This window comes from Anoplophora glabripennis, unplaced genomic scaffold (genome assembly GCF_000390285.2).
Source record: "Anoplophora glabripennis isolate ALB-LARVAE unplaced genomic scaffold, Agla_2.0 scaffold79, whole genome shotgun sequence".
Classification (NCBI taxonomy): domain Eukaryota; kingdom Metazoa; phylum Arthropoda; class Insecta; order Coleoptera; family Cerambycidae; genus Anoplophora; species Anoplophora glabripennis.
The window spans coordinates 1342273-1367414 of NW_019416623.1; the positions used below are offsets into that span (position 1 = coordinate 1342273).

General features: G+C 34.1%; 1 protein-coding gene across 1 annotated transcript in view; it reads right to left on the bottom strand.

Annotated features, from left to right (window-relative positions):
* The window catches only part of LOC108917161, a 96977-nt gene that overhangs the window by 10869 nt on the left and 60966 nt on the right, over nucleotides 1–25142 (bottom strand). The gene's annotated exons all lie outside the window — the stretch shown is intronic.

The following is a 25142-nucleotide window of genomic DNA, read 5'->3' on the forward strand; positions in this document are numbered from 1 at the left end:
ATGTTCTCGGCAGGTGGATGTTACGGTTGGAGTGCCTTAGGGTTCTGTTTTGGGCCCTGTGTTGTTTCTTCTGTACATGAATGACTTGGAAAATTGTTTACCTGACGGCGTTTCGGCAACTCTGTATGCTGATGACATTTCTTCAATTGTATCTCGACCTGAAAACGATATTTTAGAGAGTGCTTGTAATGGTGCTCTTCGTGACCTAAATGACTGGTTTAATTGCAATTTTTTGTACCTAAATAGTGCCAAAACTAGTCTGTTGAGGTTTCATACATCTCAGAACCGTAGTAACCTTAAACTTAATATTAAAGCCGGTAATGATATTTTAGGGGAGGATAGGAGTGTAAAATTTCTCGGTCTAATAATTGATGATACTATGACCTGGAAGGATCACTGTTTTGCACTTACATCAAAGCTTGCTTCTATATGCTTTCTCTTTCGAAATGTAAGGCAGGTCCTTACACAGAGCCAATTAATGTGTATCTATTATGCGCAGGTATTTGCCAGATTAAAATACGGTATATGCTTTTGGGGATTAGGTGCAATGACCTCTGATGTATTTTTATCCCAAAAGCGAATTGTTCGTTGTATGGTTGGGGCGACCAATCAAACTTCATGTAGAAATATCTTTCGTAGGCTGAGGATACTGACACTCACCGGTATATATTTGCTGGAAGTCTGTACATTTATTTATGACAATTATGATACGTTTGGTAGACAGGGGTACTCCACTAGAAACAGAAATCATTTTTATGTTCCATTTAGAAGGCTCAATATAGCAAGACGATTACCTGATGTAGTAGGTTTGAGTATATATAATAGGTTGCCTTTGGATGTTAAACTCTGTAAAGGTAGAAAGGCTTTTATTGGATCATTGAAGGCATTTCTGATCGAGGGATGTTTCTATAGTTTAGACGAATTTTACTCTGAATGTATTTAATTTGATTTGTTGATTGTTTTGTGTAAGTTTGTGCTTATTGTTATTTTTCTTTTGACGGATCCTATATAAATGTAAATGTTAATCTACAGGAATAAAATGCTTATCTATCTATCTATCTAATATTAGGATAAATATTCGCAGCATATATTTACATTCACCCTCGTTTTCTAATTTTAAGATAGTCGAATTGCAGGTACTGTGTAAATACTGAGATGCGGCCTCCGAATTTGCTAATCCATTTAGGAAGGTCCTTAATTTATAACGAGCAAACAGGTAATTCAACCTGGGAATCACCTGGGATGTTTATGCTAAATTGTATTATAACTAAATTTGTATAATTTTCATTACAGGTCAAACGATGAAGAGGGATTACTTAAACGGGTATGTTTATACATCCTGTATAATAAAAAATACATATATGCGACGTTGCGCATGTACAGGGTCGAAAAGTCCCCATGGTTCATTGGCCATTACGTGAGAGCGATAAAGTAATTCATATAAATCCGTGCGATAGAAAAGGATGGCTATAATGAATGCGTCTCATAGTCACCGCCCGTTTCGCCCTTCCACAAATAAGATCCACTTCCACTTGTAATTCAGCAACCGGTGGTCATCTTTGTTTTCGTCGTTTGGCTTTTCTTTAATAGATGTCACTATTTAAACAATTTCGACTTCGGTATTCCGATATGTTAATACCATCCGTTAACAGAGGACAGCACAACTCGTAACAAAGAAAACTTTTACAGTAGCTAGTATACCTCTGTTTGTAAATCTAGTGACCTTGTTTTCCCTACTGAGAAGTTATTCAAATGGAGTATAGTGCTCAGCTGTATTTAAAGTTCATTTAGTTGTTATTTAAGTATACTTTTTAAAATGACTTAAAAATCCCATGAAATAAAGCAAAATTCCCTATTTCCCCAATTCCAAAAAAATCTGTAGATCTGGCATCACTCTTTCTAAGGCTGCGCCTTGCCTTAGACAAATTTTGTTGCCCTCTGTTAACGGATTGTATTAACATATCGGAATACGAAGTCGGAATTGTATAAGTAGTGTAGTAAGTAGTGACATCTATTACAGAAAAGGCAAACGACGAAAACAAAGATGACCACCGGTCGCTGAATCACAAGTGGAAGTGGATCTTATCTGTGGCAGGGCGAAACGGGAGGTGACTGTGAGATGCCTTCATTATAGCCATCCTTCGCATGGATTTCTATGACTTACTTTATTGCTCTCACGTAACGGCTGATGAACCATGGGGACTTTCCGACCCTGTATGCGTCTTGCCCATATCACACTGAAAGTTATGTATTAAAACTTATTTTAAAATCTCAAAGTGGTTCTTATTTATCCACAGTAATGATAAATGTAATAATCCAAAAGTCGGTAGAAACGATTAAAATCACACGTTACCCTTAATGGAAAAACTTGACGTATCTATGTGTTTTCACATAATTTTGGTGCCAATATTCTTAATGTTTTAAAATAGAGTAAAAATGAGTGTTAAATCAAAAATAATAATCTTTATATGTTTATTTAATATTTAAAACTTTAAACCAAGGTGTTGAGAGCAGAACGTGTGCTCATTTGTCTCAGTCAGTTGAGAACTGTTGTTATAGTAACGTGTTGAAATAAGTGCCGCCAACTTCTAAGTGTGAAACGTAATCCGGTTTCTTCTTACAAAAGGAAAGGCGCCTCAAATAAATATACATTTTTCTTTAAATTTTTGATAAAATGATATTTAGAGATGATATTTCTTGAATGTTAAGTTTAAATGTTAATTTTAATCAGTGTAAAACCTCATATTCACATATTTTACCACATCAAGTATGTTTTGCCATATAATTTTTTTTCTGTTTTACCATATTACAATTACAGCGAAAAAAGAGCAACAAATTCTAGAAATGAAATTGTGAAAGTACCAAATTTGGAAGAAACATCTTCCAATGCACGAAATTATAGTATATACGTTTAATCTGGTATAAGACAGAAAGAATTATGAGGAATAAATCATAAAATATGTGGTACGTAAATCTGAAACGGCAACCGCATGAAAGGAAAATATTAAGAAAGATTTTAGACAAGCCACAAATGAAATATAGCTATGAGAAGAAGACGAAAGAAAACTGGAATTAAGTGTATTTAAATCAGACTTAATTAAATAATTTAGTAGCTACAAAAAAAGTAAATTTACGTAACATAAAATGAATAGCGGCTATGGATAACATATACCTACAGGACAATTCTTAAATGTACAAATTTATTTTAAACAGTGGTATAGTTGGGGGGAAAATTTACTCCGAATAACTTAATAGTAACTTTACTGAAAAGTAGAACACAGTGAGAATCAATAAGTAATGCTCTAAGATAATGAGCGCAAAAGAACGAGAAGAAAGGAGACAAGAGTGAGGGTAAGCGTGACGAATAGAAACGAGCTTGACTAAATGCATAGCAGGCGGTAGTAAGCCTCTTTTAGGATAGTGGGGAGGGGTTTTAGTGGACAGAGATCCCACAGTCCCCGACACAATAGACCCCTTATGAAGGTATGAGGTAAACTTCATCCTGTCACAATTCTTGTCGGAGCATAGGTGCTTTACATCTTACCTATACAGATTTAGAAGGGCTGAAGATCAAGGTCTGTTGTGGGGCCGAAGACACAATTTTCGAATGTTGGAGATGAGAAAGAGAAAGAAGGATGCTCAACCTGGAGATGGGTGAGGCATTGCCTCCAGACAATATAGTTTTGCTGATGTTAGGCAGGAAACAGGATTGGTGTAAGATAAGTGGAATGATCAATAATTAGAAACAATGGAGATGAGGAACGAACAGAAAGGAGAGGATGAGGTGCAGTAGTTCGCTGGCTACGACTTATTTGTTATGTGTATGTATGTAACGATTCATTTATTTCGTTATGTACTGGATAGTATTTTTGTTGTATTTCAGAATGTTGACAGTAAGGTGCTTTATTTATTTATTTGTTTATTTCGTGGACCATTAGTATAGAGTAGAGCGGAAACTGTCAACACACGTGCTAACAGCAGTTCCATGGATGTATTTTTGCGGAGGAGGAAAAAAAAATAGGTTAGGTTAGGTTCGATATAGGTTTCGGCATGCTGATACTTTGCACTATGCACCGTTAATTTATTAGTTTTAAATATGACTTTTTATACGCTTTGAATTGGTTCCAATAAACAAAAATCTCACGAAGCTGCCATCGAAAGTAACGAAAACGTCTCTGTCAGCTGCCGATCGATTAAGTTTAATGATTTAAATTCAGTTCATTGTCAACGTCGGAAAATATAGTAAACTTAAAACAATCAAATTTTCTAGTTTGACGAGATTTAATGCAATACAGAACAGGAATTTAGGCTTATTCTATCTACTAAAAGTGACGTCATTGCAAACTTATCGTAAATAGACCAGAACTGTGTTGTAGTAGTGCATAAATCAATTACTTTACACACTAATAGGAAATAACTGCCTTTATATTTAATTTGGTTGGTGGCATATACATGAAAATAATAAAACATTAAACCACCTTACTTCATTTTAAACACTAGCGTGTAAAATGGAATACTTTAAACACCTATAAATAAAATAATGTTCACACTAGTGCATAAAATAGATACAAAACTCCTTTTAGAATATGACACCTTAAAAAGGAGCTAATTATAAACAATTGATACATACACCTATTGAACATTTATAGCTAAAGATTTGATGATAGCAAAGCATTTCGAATTATTTTTACTAATAGCTTTGAGTATAAGCTAGAAAAATATACGCGTACTATTGACATTTTCTGGAAAGCCATTTCCATCTATTTTGAAGTATTAACCAACCCTGCGACCACCCACTTCAATTAAGCCTGGAAAAGTGTCATAGATTTTTTTATTTATAATTTCACATCTCGGATCAGTGAATAACTGCTTCAATATAGAAGAACTCTATACAGCAACTTCAGTTGCCTTAATTTAAGATTTTCTGAGGAATACCGGTACAAAAATTACTAATTACTGATAACAACGGAGATTATTTCACGTGAAAAGTTTTAATCTAGAGTCTTATCGCGGGATATACTCCAAGTTCTATTGATTTAAAGTCTCTCCCAGATTTGTGATAGCATGAAATTAGATATTTCCACGTTTCTGCTCCAGTCATTTGATAAAATTGTCAATTTTCTTATTCGTGGAATCCAGTTTTGAAATTGTAGTAATAGAACTTTTTGAAGTAATATTGAATAAATTTTTATTTCCTAATGACATTTAAATTATTATTTTTACATAATCTAGGTACTAAAAATTAAATTAATATTTTTATTAAATTTTTATATTTTTATATAATTTATAAAATTTATGTTATTATTTTGTACTAATCAATTTTTGTTAAAAGAAAATTTAATAGGTTTTGTAAAAAATATATATATGCAGATCATTGTTTACTATTTCAGAATAAAAGAAAATAATTTAAGTGGCGGGGCAAAATGCAAAAAATCTACGTAATTTCAAATCTAGAAAAATCTAGAAATTTAATCAAGGCCAAAGCTATAAATAACAGTGGTGTTTATTATTATTGAAATGTAGAATATTTAGATTCATAAAAATATTTTTATACGGAAATTCATTGTAAATTTCTATAATTAATTTGTGCCATCTAAAATAAAAAATAAGTAAAACGAATACAACCCTTACCTAAATTCAGACTTTAAGTATATTTTCATATCCCGTCTTCTCTATTGGCCCACATCCCATTAGCTCTCGCTAATTATAATTTGGGTTATTGAGTAATCTTCGAACAACGTCTTCAGTCCACGACTCATCGTGGACTGAACGCTAATTGGAGTCTCTGACTGATCGATTTTTTCCATTTGCAGCTCCCTCTAGTTCAATCTCAAAGCCTGAAATCTAGATATGACGCTGTCAAGAGTATGACCCACTCTTTTTGTCACCTGGAACTTGCAGCACACTCTCTCAGTTTGGTACTTGTGTTCATTTTTATAGACTTCATATGTCTGTGGTGACCCTTGAAGAAGCCGTAGCACCCGAAACTCGCTCCAATCGCCGAGGCAACCGAAAACCAACGCTAAAAATTTCACCGATGTTTCCAATCTAAAGCGAAACGGCCCAATTACCGATGAAAAATCGCCCCAAAGCTAAGGCGAATCTGAAAACGATGTCGGAGGAGGCCAAGTGAACCCTAGCAGACAGCGCCAACCATGGAAATCAGACCAGAATTTGACTCACCTTCGAGCCGCCGCACAGTGGGAAATATTGGACAAAATTTTTCGAAAAACCCTTTTTTAATGCTTAGGGAGCGCCCCAACCTCAATGTCGAAGAAAATATTTTTTAATTTTTTTTAGATATTTGATTCTCCTAACTCCTGATTTTGAGGTTAGGTTAGTCTATCAGGCTTCAATGCAAATTTAATAAATGGTTAGTAATAATAAGCCACAATAATGTTTTACAAACGTTTTATTGCTATGTAGATGTTTTTATGGAATTTTTCTAGCAAAAAATTCGAGTTAAACAAAATTTCAGGGTCTTTAGGTTATGTTTTCAGTTTTAACTAATGGTTTTGGCGATCTCGATGATGAACACTCAACAAAAATACATTTATACTTTTTATTAAAAAAAAATAATTGTGGGACAATTTTTTTCCTCTAATGATTTGATTTTACAATCTTTCCAGTTTTGAGGTTAGGTTCTTCGATTAAGGTGTCAGATTTGGGTTCAGTATGGCACAAGGTGTGCGCTCTCGGAAAAACTGTTGATCGAATCTCTGTACAATAAAGGTATTTTTAATTTTTTTTATTAATCCTTAATTTAGTGAGTTTAAACTTAGTTAATGCTGGTTTTGAGGTTAGGTTTTTTAGATTCAAATTCATGGTTTGGGTATAACATGTTACGTAGGGTTCTATTGAATCTATTTCGTACTTTTGGCATGTAAAAAAAACTTTTTTTCCAATGTAAATTTCGTTTAAGGCTTTTAGGTTAGAATTAATCATTTTGAGGTTAGGTTTTTGAAGAAAAAACATCAGATATATCATCAAGGGTCATAATAATCAATTTTATTAATAGCAGATACTTTTTAAACATTTTTTTCTACAACTGAACATCGCATTTAAAAAATTTTTCTTCGACATTGAGGTTGGGGCGCTCCCTAAGCGTTAAAAAAAAAGGTTTTTTTGAAAAAACCTCACCGGAGTATGAAAATTCAGATTACCACGAGATTATTAAAAAAAAATCGCGACGAGACGATGAAAATTGGCGAGTGGCGAGAATTTTGTCCAATACTGTGCGCCGTAGCCGACGGCGACGGGGTTAGCAAAAAACAAACAAAAGCAGAACTTGAACTGAAGCTGAGCCAGTATTTAGAAAGCGATGGGACCTGGACCTTGGGAAGTCGCAGTATTATAACCAGGGACGTACACCTGCCAGCACATGTGACGTGCGCTAAAATCTATCCTTGCGAGATAGAGTCGCTACAGTTAATATTTCAGCTATCCGCAATTTTACCAATATTATTAATTTTGTTATTTACGTTTATTGTAAATAAAAGATTCAACCTCATTGCCTAGGCACTTATTTTTGACCTTCTTTCAAAAATTCCCTTTGTTAGATTCATTGCCCATCCTAAGGCGAGAACAAGTTGCACAACAGAGCGCGTCCTACCTACACCACCATTTTTAGGTTCAACTCCCAAGAAAAATCTTTTTATCCTTTGCGATTTTTAAGACCGACCGCTAATTCAAATTACGACCGTAACCTTCCGCAACCGCAAATTGAACAACCCGACCAATGGAGAACGACAACGATAGATTTAGAATGCGACACGGATTGCTTTCAACTTAGCCTTATCTCACCGTTTTTCAGTTTTTTGTTCATACAATTTTGTGCTTTTAATTTTTGAGTTTGACTACAGAGCACTTCATTTTGGGTTAAAGAACATCTGTGTATCAACCACAAATCCGTAGTCAATCCTGAGCGATAAAAACGCTAGATTGATGAGCTAGATCTGAGTCTAAGCTGGCAACAATGTATAACAATGTTGTCATTGATTATAAAAAACTTATTTGTAATATTTGATTAATGATGTATGGCTTTAGAATGTGCAGTGAAACGTATCCAGTCCAGTCAATAATTGAGGTCGAATTTCGTACTGACCAGGAACGTTGCTTCTGGTTACTTATCTGGACAAAACGAGAGTCGACTTTCAAACTCGCTTCTCAATGGCTCCATCAAGTTCTGAAGTGGATCTTCTATACATTTCGTATATCTGGTCTCTTTGGCTTTAGGCGATCTTAAGAGTGAACTCGACCTACTATGGGATTTGACTAGAATCTTAGATTTATATAAGGCAGCTTGGTCTCGTATCCCAGACCTTTCATGGTATTTCTAATGTTTTTCTAAAATTAGTCACTTTGGTGGCTGCTCTGACAACAGCGGCAGGCTCTGTTCATGTCATTTGGAGTGGTTTGTAGTTCCGGGAACAGTTACGGTTGGACTCAAAATATGAGTGAAAATTTTTACTATGTCTGAGTGCTTGTAGTAACGGACTCCATGTTCTTGAATATGTGCTGCGATGTCGAAACAGCTTTAGAGCTGTTCAATGCTCTATGGCCAATTTTTGGTGTTGGATTCGTCATCAATGACGGTTTAAATATATAGCCGGAGAGCTAATCTTCTTCTTTTCGTGTTTACTTATTTCGCTAAATCTTACAAAAAATTATTGAAAAAGTTTTCTTGAAAAATGAATTCCTCTTACAATAACCCAGATACCAATATCTAAAGTATTGAGTTTGTACTGTACCAGACTCTACCAGATTATTGACAACTGGAATGGTGAATGACTGATTGCCGAAAAAATATACAGTTCCCAGTTTATAACATTTCTCCAAGTAAGGTTTATTAACCTCCCATTATTATTTTTTCCGGGAACATATTCAACAAAAAAGAGAATACGTACACTTCGATTTATTACGATCACCAAACCCACCAGTCTGGGGTATTACCAATCAATTCGACAATTTTATATGCTAAGCCAGTCGGCTGGAAATTAAAATTGTCCGCCTCAGGTCCGATACGTTTAAATGGAATTTATAAAACGGCTCTGTGCCAAAATGTAGCTGTTCGGTCCGACTTTATGCAATTCGTATGCCTTTGTTTCCTTTCACAAGAGAGAGCTCTGACCCGACTTCTAGCACACGCCGGCATCGGAGTGAAATATTTTACGACAAATGTGATGTATGTGCGTGCCTGGCATTTTATTATATCGCGTACAAAATACAGGAATTTATCAGTCACGTTATAATAAATATTTTACACGAGACGAGATTATACGTGAGCAATTTATCAATTTGCTAATCAATCTAAAAAAAAAATTTCATCCAGTTTTATTAATTTGTAACATAAAGTTGCCAATATTATGAACACCAACTACGAGGAACGCCTAAAGAGAGATCCAGATTATCCTCTTTTTGGTACTTGTTTTAAAATCATGACTGTAGGCGATGAATGGAGAGAACTTTGGTTTCTGACAGTGACAACTTATTTTAGTTACACGACACGACACTGGCAAGCATCTACGCAAGCGGGTATACACTTGTGGCAATGCTCCGTAACGTAACAACGAACATATTACGGCCTGTTGCAAAAGATGACACGGTTCGCTGCAAAAGTATGTGTAGTTTTGGTCGTATCATTCATTCCGTAACGTAACAAAATAAGGTTACGAGACGACACAGGAAAATAAACTCACAGTATGAACCTGACTGCAATAATGGATTTGTCACTGCAATTGCAGTTAGCAGCAGCGTCATATATTTTTATTTGTCATACAATTTTGAAGAATATGAAACGGAAATCTCTGGAAATCTTTTCTTTACTCCACTCCATGGCACAAACACAGAAAAACACATTATATCTAGTCACTGCAGAAAACAGAGTGACCCCAGACCATATACAAAAGACTGACGAAACAAAAAATAAAACAAAATCACATGTGCAATTGGCAACGTTGCGGCTAAAAGGATAACCCCGTCTCAACATGTGGCAGAAAGTACTGTTGCATCCCTTTGATGCGACGACTAAAAACCGACAACTGATGGTTCGTCCCGGATTAATTACGTGTGTCAAATTTGATACACGTACCATGCAACAATTTTCCGTCTCCACTAGCTGTAACGTAACATGTTCGGTGTTACGTTACGGGGCATTTGATACAAATGGATACCCGGCTTTATAACGAGCGTTCAAATAAAAACGTGGTCGAAGTTGGCTCTGACACATTGGACGTAGGGAGTAGCTTATAGCGACCAACTTAACCTCATTTCTCAACGAGCTGTATAGCAGTTGTCAGTTTCAATAACGTTTATGACTATATAACTTTATTTTAAAGAATAATCGTGATAACAATAACAAACAATTAAAGGAGCTGCGGAAAGTGTCCCCCTCCTTGTTATAACAATAAATTAAAGCAGCTGCTGAAAGTGTCCCCCTCCTTGTTCCAAGCACTTTTCACACCTGTTCCTCAAAGAATTAAAGACATTTTCTAAGATGCTCGGGGTATTGTTAATTTCACGAATCTTGTCTATAAGTCGAGCCTGCAGATGGTTTAAATCAGGAATAGGCAGTTCAAAAATAGTGTTTTTAAGGTAAGGCCACAAAAAGAAATCACACGGCGTAATATCACATGACCTCGGTGGAAATTCATGTTCAGCATTGAGACTTATTAGTCGATTTTGGAAAACTTCCCTCAACATATTCATCGTCTCGCCTGCCGTATGTGCCCTTGCGCCATCTTGTTGAAAGTAAAAGTTTGTAATTTCGTTTTCTTCCAGCTGGTTAACAAAAGGAGCGATAATTTCTTCTCTATACCTTTGCGCAGTAAGAGTACCATTAAAAAAAATAGGTCCATAAATCCTCCTTCGATTGAGAGCACACCAAACTCCAATTTTTTGAGCGTGTAGAGGGCCCTCGACAAAAAAGTTATCTGGTTTTTCAGAAGACCACATTCTCATATTCTGTGAGTTTACGTAACCACTTAAATGAAACCAGGCTTCATCAGAAAAAAAGGTGATATTATGAAGTTCACCGTAGTTGTTTAAAAACCATTCACAAAATACAGCCCGTCGCGGAAAATCAACTTCATGAAGTTCTTGCTGACAAGTTAAACGATAGGAGAACAAACGCAAATCTTTTTTTAACACTGTGTGGCAGGTACCGACTGATACTCCCACCATTTGTGATAAAACACGTACAGAAGTTCTTGGCGCATTTTCCATTATTTGTTGGACATTTTCTTTTAATTCTTCAGTCCGCTTTTTAGGTCGGCCGCTTCCTTCTTTTCTTGTTACACTGCCCGTTTCACGAAAAACATTAACACAACGCTGAACTGCACTTTGAAAAATTTTGTACTCAACAACGCCGGGAAATTGATTTTGAAATTCTATGAAACATTCCTCAATAGAATACTTCCATATTCCATCAATCTTGCGTCCATTTCTAAAGTAGGACTCTATGATAAACACTTTTTGTTCTTGAGAAAACACCATTTTAAACGCTTTTTAAAACGAAAATATTCAAATTGATAGCGGCGATATAGCGCTTTGACAGATGACGTTTAAGTTCATTTGCTATACGCTACGCCCTACGTCCAAATTTTCAGAACCAACTTGACCACGTTTTTATTTGAATGCTCGTTATAAAGGTTTTGCTATATTCTTTTTAGCCGACATTGAAGTATTTGATTTGAAAGAGTCAGTTGAATAAAATTTATGTTATTTCATCTAAAAACCAGCTACTCATGCTACCCCATATTCGATAAGTGACTCGTAAAGTAATATTCAACTGAAAACATACAATTACCGCAATATAAAATGAAGATGATAATAGTGATAACAAAGGTGATATGATGATGTTGAACAATGACAATGGTGTTGATAACGAGATGACGATGAAAATGAAGTTGGTCATAAAGACGATGGCATAGCATTGACAATGATTAGGTACACTGAAGTTGATGATGGTGACGATGATGATGGTGACGATGATGATAATGACGATAATAATGATGACGACGATGATAATAATAGCGATAACAATGATAGACGAGGAAGACGACTATAAGGATTAAGATGACGATGATGATAATGATAACGGTTCATATAAAATGTACAATATATGTTGTCCGTTGCCTTTTAAACTCATAATTACCCTTTTTTCATATTATTAAAATTAAACACGTATAATACAAGACCTGAGTAAAATTTGTAATTGTATATATCTACAAATAGCTTCTTGAGGTTCTCGGCTGTACGGAAGCGATCAATATTGGGGAACGTGGTGGCCATATACTTTAACTAATTACGCGGTCATCATAATATTCTCTGACAAATTTCATAGTTTCATGTGATACATGGGCAGTCATCATCGTGAAACTCTTCTAAGAAAAGCTACAGAATTTGTTACCCACATACCTCACAATTTACATTTTCATTAAAAAATTGGTCACATAATTCTACGTGACAGCTACCCAAACATCAATTCTAACAGGATGTAGAGTTATTTCACGTAAAACATGAGGATTTTCTGTATTCCACGAATGATAATTTTGTGAAATGATATAACCACTTAAATGAAATCATGCCTCATGCGAAAATAAGGTACATCTAAAATGCCATCATTATTCACATTGTCATTCAACCGCTGCAGTACCGAATACGTTTTTCAGTAATCAGTGGCTCCAGTTCCTGTAAAAAATAACTTTATGCGTTTGAGCTGTAGCTTTCTTAACGCTCTGTGACATGAACCAAAAGAAAGCATATAATTATTATTTTTAATTATAAATGTAGTGTAATAAAGGATGTATTACGTGTTTGAGCAGATGACTGTAATAGTGATTCGGTTAGTCTTACTTGAAGTTTATTTTCTGCATCTTCTACAGTTACTTCTGTCAAAACTTCCTTCTCCTTTGAGTTTTCCTTTTCAAACGCTACCGGTATTGTTCGACTAGCTTACAAACATGCCTGTCTGTCAATGCTAATTTTGACAGGACAGCGAACAGGAAATCAATTTTAGCAAATGAAAATTAGATAATCATTTTGGATCTCTTTGTACATGGAACTATCACAGATTTTTGTGGTCAAAATAAAATGATTTAACGAAACCTATCTCTACTCAAAGTTGCTTCATTTGCCCGCTAGAGGGTGTCAAAGTTGGCAACAAATGTTAGTTTTTCCTTGATTTTGGGTTGTTCTTATACATCGAGTTCTGTAGAAGCTGGTAGTAAGGCAGTTTCTTCATTTCCTTCAGTCCTTTGATATCTTAAACTTCTTTTCTAGACAGCCGCTAGCCAGCCAGAAACAAGGTATTGTTGTACAACACATTAGTACATCTAGTACGGTCCATCTGTGAGCTGGAACACTTGAACGCGGAACTACAGCACATACGATCTATTCTTCGAAGAAACAAATAACTAAGGACAAAAACAAGAGGAATATCTGACAGCGACTTGTCTGTCCTGTATAGAAGGATGTAGACTGACAAGATAGGCCGCCTCTTAAAGGAACACATTAATATCATCTAAAACACCTCGAGGCATATGGAGACAGATTTACCTAAGAAGAGCTGAAAGAACCATCTACTACAAGGCCTAAGAAGTATGCAGCAGTACATGCATCAATAATACATACAAACAGGAAGACACAAAAACAATAATTAAAAACAATTTAAAAATATTTGCAACCAAATTTTAGTGGGTCGTACAATTTCAAAGATTATTTTTATATATACAGGGTGGTCCGAATTTTATCCAGGAAACTTCGAGGGCAGATAGATCTCTTTAAAATAATATGTGTTTGCCTTATAAACATAGATCTGGAACGGCACCGTTCCAGATACAGGGTGATGAAGTTGTCAAAAAAAATTGATTTTTTGTTTATATCTTAAGTTAATCTATTAACCGATCTGAATAAAATTTGGTACATATAACGTATGATAGTTGGCCTTATATTCCCTGAAATATGAGCTTTAAAGGTTCAACCAGTGGTGTACAACTGGTCAGGGGTCACCCCCTTTTTTACAAAAAAAAACCTACGCCACTGCATTTTTTACATGTCATTGTAACTGATTTATATTTTAATGCACAAAATTCGTAAAAAAGGTAACTTTAATTTTTTCGCCGTTCTCAAGTTATTCATACCAATACAATCCCCTTGTGGCAGACACTTCTAACGATAATATTACAAGAATATTTGTTTATGTTTAAAAGTAAGTGCAATTTGTAAGCACATCAACAAAATTATTTACACTCCTTTCTACACCACCTATAAGGTAGTGTGCGATATAAACAAAAAATCAATTTTTTTAAAACCTCAACACCCTGTATCTCTAAAATGGGGCCGTCCCAGACCTATATTTATAAGGCAAACACATATTATTTTAAAGAGATCTATCTACCCTCGAAGTTTCCTGCATAAAATTCGGACCACCTTGTATATATACAAGGTTAACTTATAGCATCTACCGGACCAAGTGTAGATAGTGATGGTGCCACTACATAACTGTGGTATGATCTTTTTTTTGAGATTTTTCCTAAAATCATGTTACCTTTTTTTGGAAAATCTGGCAACGTGACTTAATTCAGCACTCTTGAAAACCACCGTATCTCAAGTTTCAGTAATTTATAGCCCCCTGAAATTTTTATATACAATTTCGTGGTTAATAAGGGCCATTTAAACTGTACAACTTTTTTTTCCTATAAGAAATTACCAATAATAGATACCAAATTAAAAAAAAAACACTTAACTGAAAGGAAAGTTACTGTATAATTTCGAAGAAGTCACATTTTCACCCTCCATATTTAGGAATGAAAATAGTTTATAGATTTTATAAAGTTCAATATTAGAAGAAAATCTCTTAACGTATATACCATTATAAATTTGTTTCTAATATTTACAAATTTTTTGTATTAATCATATTCAATAAACTGTTCCATTTCTTTAAATTACTGGTTTATTGCCTGAAATAATAATTAGATTACCTTAGATTATAAGACCAGATTTAATTGTAAGGACATTCTATCAAACACAAAAAATATGAAAACAATATAAAGAGAACTTAATAATTTTTTCCGGTAATTTTTACTTAAAAAATTTTATATCTGCAATATAGAGATATTTTAATATTAATTAAAATGAGAACAATGGAAGAAAAGGAAATTTGTACTGGAGTATCTGTAGAAAACATCTTGTATAAAATTATGAATATGATCCCACATGCTTGGCATACATTTTTCTGTGTTGAAATCAATAATTTCCAATTTACACAAGAACTGTTAACTTTGGGTATAGGGAACTATAGTATCAATTTAAAGTAAATTTAATTGTGCATCAATTAATGTAATAATATACAGGGTGTACTATTTGAAATATTTGAATAAATTCAACTTTAACCTCACAATATTGGTCACACGTTCTTAAACACTCAGTATGAATTTTTACAAATCTGACATAAACTGGTTGAATTGAATTCCATTGCTTCTAAATTATCCATAACAAATTTCTTTAATAATAATATCGGAGTTATTCTATTTTCAAAAATCACTTACATCCCTCATTTTTTTCGAAAATTCATAACAACTTGAAAACTGTTACGTTTTGGCCTCTAGTACCTTATATGAAATTAGTCTAGATTTTACCATAGAATTAAAAAATGCAATAATATACAGAGTGTTCCATTTGAAATAACAAAGTTCATGATGACTTTCGGTACAACCGGAAGTGTGAGCAAGTTGACACTATTTTCATTGAATAGATCTTTTTGATGAACCCCTGTATACAAATTTTTAGATTTCAATTTTGATTGCTTTTTGAGATAGTCCTACTGGGCACTCTTCGTAATACTCCCTGTATACTTTACCCTTTCTGAAAAAAATATCAAGGAATACATTTTCCGTAAGACTCTTTACATTAATTATTGAATCGTTTCTACAGCAATTCATATTCCTGGCGTGATTTCTCAGGTATTAAAATTTAGCGTTGCCGCGTGTGCAGTCTCTGAAACACTTCTATAAAAAGTATCTTTATTAAACTTACGCGGCTTTTAGAAACACTCGCGTCCCAAATATCACTTCAGTCGTGTTTTTAATCTAGCCATTCGTGTAATAAAGAATATCCTTTTACAGTTTTATCTTAAATAACTGTTTTTCACCCCCTGTAACTTTTATTTGAACATTTTACTATATCTTAATAAACAGAGCTATTCTACTTGGCACATTAACGGACTATCCTGTACAAGTACTTTGAAATAAAAAATTACCATTATGTTTTATTCGCTCAATGGAACATTACTTAACTAGCAGCAATTTGTACCGTAATCGATTATCATGTTACGGAGGAGTATCCAGAAGTTTCCAGATAAATTAACTGCATCAGAATTGCCACAGAAACATAAATCACTGTTATCACTGAAGTACCAGGAGCTGAACGAAGGCGAGGTGACTTATAAAATTATTATTTTTACAATCTCGGCGGCAGTTAATAATGCTTAAAACTAAAAAAAAAAAATAGTTAGGAAGGCATTTGTTGTCTACTAAGACGCTTTGGTCGTTGGTGTTTGTTTCAGATAGCTATACAAGGTGTTTAGTAGTGTAGCAAACTTTGACATAGACAACGCATGAGTTTTGGTGATCTTACAATTAATTAACAATAATGAAGATTTATAATAGCCCAATCTGGCAATTTGTCTACTGTGAATAGTATAATGGTATTGAGTATAAACAAATGGCTGTTTTGTATTTGAAGAGTTCTTCGAGTAAAAACAAATAGTTAAGTACGTGTTTCTTTAGTTTTATTTTAATTACTATTATTCATTTAAGATCTAATTGAATCTTAAAACAGTGCTGAAGAGATCATTTTTTCATAACTTCCGATTATCTAAAACATAACCTAACATTATATTATAGCGAAGCAACTCAATAAATTATTTAGGGATAATAATCATGACTGAAAATTAGGTTTAGTATACCTTAGGTGGTTGCAAATACTCAATATGTGTGAACTGAGACACTTTACTAAAGACAGAAAAATAACGGCTAAATATATGCTTAAAAATCAGTGTCAAACGAGATGTCGACTTGACCCGATCATAGCGATTTTGCCTTGTGACACAGTCATAACGATCTTGCCTCGACTGGCTAGGTCATAGCGATCTTGCCATGACTGTCTGGGTCAAAACGATTTTGCCTTAACTTAAAGGGTTCTCCCATTTCGTAACTTGACTTGACATTCAAGTTTTATGTCTAGGTCATGGTCAAGGTCATCATCGTATGACCCCATCAAAACATACAACTTTCAACTAGAATCCTTTATCTTAAGTGTTTTCCCGAAAAATATCGCAAAATCTTATTCAGAACCTTATATGACTCTAAAATAACCCTTTAGGGTCACTTTGTCCCGTAATATAAAGACCTACCGGAGTCAGAAAAGAAGCTTCATATCCAAAAATACAGGTTGACCTTCAAATGACCCCTACGATTGACCTTTGGGTACAGGTCAAGATCATCAAGTTTTAGTTCTTAAAAGTGCGTCCTTAAGAAGATATTGTAAAGCATTATTTAAAATAGGACACCCTGTAAATTTGAACAAGTTATACAGGGTGTCGTAGTGTCAGCGTACAAAAAATTACCAGGGGGTACACCAGACCAAAATAAGATTAAAATTCTTATAAAATAATAAAATATCTTTCTGCGATGCATTCTGACCGAGTTACAGGGTGTTGTTTAGAAAAAAATAATAAGAACTTCCCGCAATAACTCAAAAACCCTTCCAGGGATTTAAGTAATTTTTACACGAAGTGTACATCTATTAAAGGTCATTAAAACTACATGGTGCTTATTTCAATCTGACGCCAGGGGTGGCCTAGGCCAATTTGTCCTCATGGTTATGTCTTCATAACTTTTGCATATCCTAGTTTAATGTAATTTGATTAAGTTTCCCTGAATGTTTCATAGCTCAAAAATGGACCGTTTTCAATGAATGAATGAATGAACATGTAAAGATTGTATTTGTTGTTATCTAGTCATTATAAAAAAAGGTGTTTACAAGCGTACATGTAAAAATTAATTACAGTACTCAAATTTATGAGAAATTAAGTTTACAAAATAACAAGATATTAAATATTATGAAATTTTCCAACAACGAATATGCCGATATGATATTTGTCTACGGTTTCTGTGATGGAAATTCATTGGTGGCCTCACGAGAGTATCTACGCAGGTTTCCAAATAGAAGGCAACCTTCACAGCACGTATTCCAAAGAGTCCGTGAGACCGGGAATGTTAAAGTTGGAAATACCAGAATAAGAGGTAATTTGAAAGATGTAAATATTTTAGAAGAAAATGTAATAGCTGCTGTTGTTGATGATCCTTCCAGCAGTATCCGAAGAATATGCAAGTAGGTATTCCACGAAGCAGCGTCTGGAGAGATTTAAACCGAGAAGAACTGCACCCTCACCACCTACATAAAGTACAAACTTTGCACTCTGGTGATTCCGAAAAAAGGATACAATTTTGCAGGTGGATGTTAGATTATATCGATAATGACGAAAATTTCCATCAAATGATATTGTGGAGCGATGAAACTATCTTTACGAGAAATGCTATAAATAATTTTAAAAATTTTCATGTCTAATCCATTGAAAATCCGCATGTGACATGTCCCTCCGTGCTTCAAAGAAGATTCTCCATAAATGTCTGGGAAGGAATCTTCAACGGAGTCATTCTGCCTCATCAAATTATTGTAGACCATTTGAATTTAGACAGATACAGAGGTTTTTTAGAAAAATTTGTTGATGGCGTACTAGATGACGTTCCCTCAGCTTTGCGAAATCAAATCTACTACCAACAAGATGGAGCACCTACTCGTAACGGAGGACAGGTACCTGCGTGGCTCAATTTACATTTTCCAGAACGCTGGATTGGGAAAAATGGACCTATTATGTGGTTGCCTGACCTCAACCCGCTTGATTTTTTTTACTGGGGTCATATGAAGCAACTGGATGCAGTAACACGGGAGACAATCTACTTCAAAAAAATTAATGCAGCTGCCGAGCAAATTCATGTAACCGTTGATTTGGATTTATAATACCTAGGTCAAACGATGTCGGGCATGCACTGAAGTAAATGGACAGCATTTCGAGCATTTATTGAATTAATTATGCAACTAATGCAACATAGCAACATACAACTGCGATCGCCAAAGTGGTAGAGAAGAAGGGCATTATTTTCTATTTTTATTTTTTAAATTGCCAGTTTGCTAACATAATTTCGTTTCTGTTACAAATTTTCAATTTTATTTTTACGTAACCAAATATTAAATAATTCATAGAAAACATGTTTAGTTTCTTCATATTCATTGAACCGCAGCTACATAGGAAACAGTACCTCAACGGTAAACAACTTTGTTTTTTATAATGACAGGTACCTACTAGATAACAACAAATAAAATCTTTACATGCATTTTTCTACGAATTAATGCAGGCGATACTTTAGACCCAATTTAATCGAAAACGGTTCATTTTTGAGCTACGAAACAAGTGCATACTTTTATTCAGAATCGATTGCAGATTCAGGAAAACTTAATCAAATTACATTAAGCTAGGATATGCAAAAGTTATGAAGACTTGAGGGCAAGTTGATCTAGGCCGCCCCTAGCGTCAGATCGAAATAAGCGCCATCCAGTTTTAATGATTTTTAATAGATGTACACTTCTCCCAAAAATTACTTAAATTCCTAAAAGGGTTTTTGAATTAATGCGGAATGTTGTTATTATTTTTTTCTGAACAACACCCTGTAACTCAGCGAGAGTGCATCGCAGAAAAATATTTTATAAGAATTTTAACCTTTTGGTCTGGTCTACCCCTGGTAAATTTTTGTACGCTGCCACTGGGACACCCTTTATAAAATAGTAAGTATGATTGTTAATTAAAATAATGTAAATAGGTATATTAAATTTAGGTTAAGTTAGGTATTGAACAAGAAATATGAAAGTATCTAGTCTCTTCGGTACTAATTAAATAAGTACGTATATTCTACATTTTATTTAATTCAACTTTATTAGGAACTGTTTCCATCTTCATGTAAGAAATGTATTCAATTCGATGATTCGATATCAAATAGCAACATATTTAAAAAAAAATTGGTTTTTCTGAGTATTTTTGTTGTTGAAAATTGTAAAAAAAATTATCAAAAAAATATTTGTAAAAAGTCAGATTTAAAAGTATTTTAATATACAGGTACCATTCTCTCGTCTGAGTAGAATCTTGAAATTTATATGCCCTTTATTTTTGTCTTACATTTTTTAAATTATATTTTTAAAAAGATTAGAAAAAGTAAATTATGTAAAAATTATAAACTTGGTGTGTAAATATTTATTTATATGTTTTGGCAAGGTACTAATACCAAAAAGTACAAGTTAGGATTACCAGTGTAATATCAAAATATTGAATTTTATGGCTGCAGGCCATTCTAAATATGTTGACGAATTGATGATGTCATTTCCTACGTGGTTAATAATCTGACATGTGACTCACGGCACAACTGATTCGTTTTCAACATTAGTTTTCCACGTTCTTGTTTGAACTCCTCGTACTTTTCCACTGATTCACTAATCCGTCTTTCCTCTGGTCGGAGGATAGACGAATCAATAAACCGGAGGAGAGACAGACCAAGATTTATTATTGTTATCTGTTACAGAACATTCAAAATATTCCAAAGCCAGATCCATCTGGAGTTTACTTAAAACCTGCGTTAGTAAAACCAATCTCTGAAAATTACAATGCACAAGCGGGGCCCTCTGGACTTTGTTTAATCCAAAACACGCTAATTTATGAGTACGATATTACACCTGGAAAAATACTTGAAGACATTTCACCTATACCACTCACTAGTCTACTTGTAAATAATGTTAGAAATAAAATTATGGGAACTGTAACGACCACAGAATGCATAACCGCTGTTCTGTTGCGTATGCCTTTGAATGCGCTGATGAGCCGTCTGATACAAAACAAGAATGGCGGAAAACTGCAGTGTTTCATTTGGTTACATATTTGTTTAATCTTCGATTTTATTGATTTGGAAAAGGTCAAAAAGGTTCTACATAAAGCGCCTTTATGTGATGTATAATCTTATAATAAGTTTTTGTACATTATGAAAAAGCATTTTTACGAATCAAGAAAGAGTTGATATGGTTAGAGCCTAGTTTTTGTCAGGAGCAAATAAGACGATATGAGATAGATTACGCCGATTTATTAGTACCGAATAACAAAATATTTGTCCGATTGGTTCAATATTTAAGTTTAAGATACTACCAGAGATTTTAAATGCCGTGGAAGAATATCCAGGTAGTAGTACTCGAAGATTTGCCACAAAATCTTAACTGTCGCTATAAAAAATCAGATAAGTAAACTGATTATTTATTTATTTTTCTGTATTTCATTTATCATTATTGATTACTGCTTGAGTTGCTGCTAGGTTACTTGTTAAATACTGTTTCATAGTTTATCTTATTTAAAAAAATTAAACTTTAGTTTCTGTGGGATAGTAGCGCTCGTGGCAAACACCCGGTCAACAAAAGTAACGTGCGAGTTTTGTAGAAATTTTCTTTTTAACGATGTTTCCTTTAAAAACAAGATTTGCCAACAATGCACAGCCCAGTTATGCATACTCTGCGACTAAAGCGCGCCGTTGTTTGATGTTACATTAGTTGGTCCAGTGACGGGGTAAGAAAATTACTAAAAAAAGGATAAAAATAATTAAGTTTTCATGACGGAATTTAAAATATAAACTATGGATACATGTTTCTAAAGAAACGAAAATATGACCTCCACTCAAAGTTACACCCTTGTATAGTGTATGAGATGTTCTCGCTGATTACACTGAGAGTTGTACATACATCTTTTAGGTGCTCCATAACTCTTACCTAAGAAAGGAAAGATAGGCCTTCTATACCAAAAATTTTTTGTTTTTTGTATTTATAAGATTCATGTTGCCACGGTTTTTGACTTACTAGATATATTGTAAGTATATGTTTGTTATTACAGAATCACTGTATTTTTAAAAAATGTGTAAATTGCCTTGTCAGATGACGTAATTTATGAGAGTTGCAACTGTAAAGCCAAAATCAACTTACGATTACGTTTTAGACTCTAATAACATTAATATAAACAATATGGAAAATGGCTGAACAAGTTCTGGGATGATTGCCACATCGTCGGTTTAGGTTTCTTGGCGTTTCGAGAGACATATCGCTCTCTTCTTCAGAAGGAACTCTGGAGATTATGTCCTCTGGTTGGTCCGGTGAATGCCTTGTAGTAATTGGCCCATATCATTCTGGGTCTTGATTTTTGTAGGTAAATCATTTCCAAACTCCAGATTGTTCTTACCCCTCGTGTCGATTAAAATTATCTGGATCCTTCTGAATTTTTATTACCTAGATGTAGAGACTTGTATCTCATTAAAATTCAGGTATTAGGTCTATCGCGGGTCCTGTGTTTGCCTTGTGTTCTGCAATTGCTAATTGACCTGAAGTCCTTTGGTTAGTATGTATATTTCTATATACACTACTCCATGGCGTTCATGTCTTATAATCATTGACTTGTCGTTCTGGTAATTGATTTTAATAAATTGTCGATTGAAATTATATCGATTCTTCTGAATTTCTGTCGCCTCCTGTAGAGTTTTGACCAAAATCATATCTCTTTTAATTAGAAATATGATATTCTAGTATCAGTTAGATCTAACGCGTGATCTTTATCTGCCCCGTATTCAGTAACTACTGCAGACTATCTTGTCAATGTATCCTTGTATATATTGCAGATACGTTGTTGCCAGATATTCTTCTTTTTTGTTATCCTTAACTGTCTCTCTGATGTCTCGTTTAACATTCTTATTCGTATTATTTCCTCTACCAACATATCGTACGTAAAAGTTAATATCTTAATCTTAAAGCTAAATCAAGTTTATTTTCTGTTAACAATGGTGATGACAAAAAAAAAACGGAACCATATGAATATTGGTGTTTAATTGTATAATATTGAGCTCCATAAAATATGTTTTTTTTTCTGTTCGCTACAAAATATCTGGAAACGAGACCATTTCAGGAACGAAAGAAAGAAAAAATACCGTCGCTAAAAAAGAAACAATGGAAATATGTCAAGTAGATGGCTAGGCCAGTCCACGGACCCATTGTTGCTGACAGTTGCAAGGGCTGATGTAACAAATGATAAGTGTCACGGGGGGTTGGAAGTTTAACGCTGTGACGGCCCATATCCAGGCGTCAATTTAAAATAAGAGGAAATAAAATAAATGTACGGAACATCAAGCTGTCTAGAACTGACAAGGTAATAATGTAATTTATCTACATATTTAGGACCGACAAAATATGTAATTTAATGAATTCAATTAATAATATAGTATAGAATTGATAAAAGGAACATCTAATCAATGCATTCCTGAATTAATGCAAGAAGTAACTAAGCAGTTGCATCCAAAAATATCGGTCAATTTCATCATTTAACAAGTCGTGGTATTTTTTTGTTCTGTATGTGTACCAAATTATAAAATACAATACAATTTTCTTAAAAACTTTCATATATAGACAAAATTGTGATTAAGTCAGATAGAAAATAAGACCACCAATTTTTGTAAATGTCTGACACACTCTAAAAAATTTCACTCTATTTCACTCAATTTTACTCAATTTCTCCACACATCCGATTTAGTAAAATATTCACTCTATTAGTATGAATACAACTAAAATTTTGTGAGTGAAACTATTACAACAGAGTGAATTCTACTCAAATCCGAGTTTCTGTGAACTGCTCAAGTGAGTGACTTTTGACTCAATTCTGAGTATGTTAGACCAAGTAAGAGTTGACTTTTTCTCTAAATTTAACTATTATTGAGTCATTTTTTACTCAGACTTGGTTTATATTCTCGTTTAATTTTAATTTAAATATAATTGTATTAAAGTCATAAACACTAAGCTGCCACAGTGGTTTCTACACAGATCTGTTTTAGAGACAATATTTTACGTCTCGATTAAAAGCATTGGTAAACTGATCGGATGAATAGATTGCCATGCCCTATATTGTACGTTACATATACATAAGTAATTATATGTAACAATCTAACTATCCGTTTATTTAACTAAATATCATCGAGTCTCAATATATTATTGTTTTTAATTATTGTAATCAAACCACTGCATTTAAACACAATCGTCACCAAAATAATCGGATAAACGGATACTTGTCCAACAGTACATACACCACGCCACGGGATGACCTAATGGGGACGAAGGCAATAGACAAAGACAACGCACGACAACCATAGGGGTCACTCAATAATGTGGACATTTACTCCGATTTAGGTGCAAATGTACCAAATACGAGTTTATCTGGAGAATTTATTTAACGGGTACCTATATTTGAGTGAAATTACTCAGTTTCAGTTCAAACATCACAAATGAGTAAAATTATCAAAATATATATTGAGTGAAGATGTATTCAATCATTTCACTCAATGGATTCATTCCGTACTTTTATTGCTTTCAGTCACTCCGATTTTTTACAGTGCATGTTTGGCTACTCTTTGTATGTCTTTTTTGCATTTTAATATAATTTTTTCCGCGTATGTGTCTTAAATTTCTTATTTAAGAACATCGGTTCTTAAACTGATAAATTTTCTGTTTTCTGTTTTCAACCTACTCATCGTTGATCGTTCTTCTAAAAACCAACTGTAAGGGGTTATGCTTTCTCATCAATCTCCGCTCTCTTCCTTCCTCCTGTGTAAACAAGGAAAAAGTTAAGTTTTAAAGCAGTTTGCAGGATGTACAAGAAACTTCGGCGAACGCAGCGAGATGTATTGATCAACTTTATTCTATTTTGGAAGTCCTTTACCGTGAAATGTGTTTCGATTTAGCACTACGGTGAACTTCTCCGTTCTTAGTCTTATTTCGAATGAAAAATTATAGAAATTTAAACGAAACCATAGCAAATCGTTTCATGCTGGTCTTTGTGCTGTAAAATTCAATGAAGTTGCGTGATAAGCAGCAGGATGTATGATAGGATTAGGCAACAAAAGAGAGGAAATACCTGCAGTACTTCCTCCTGCTGGCTGCAGTGAATTAATAAAAATAATTCT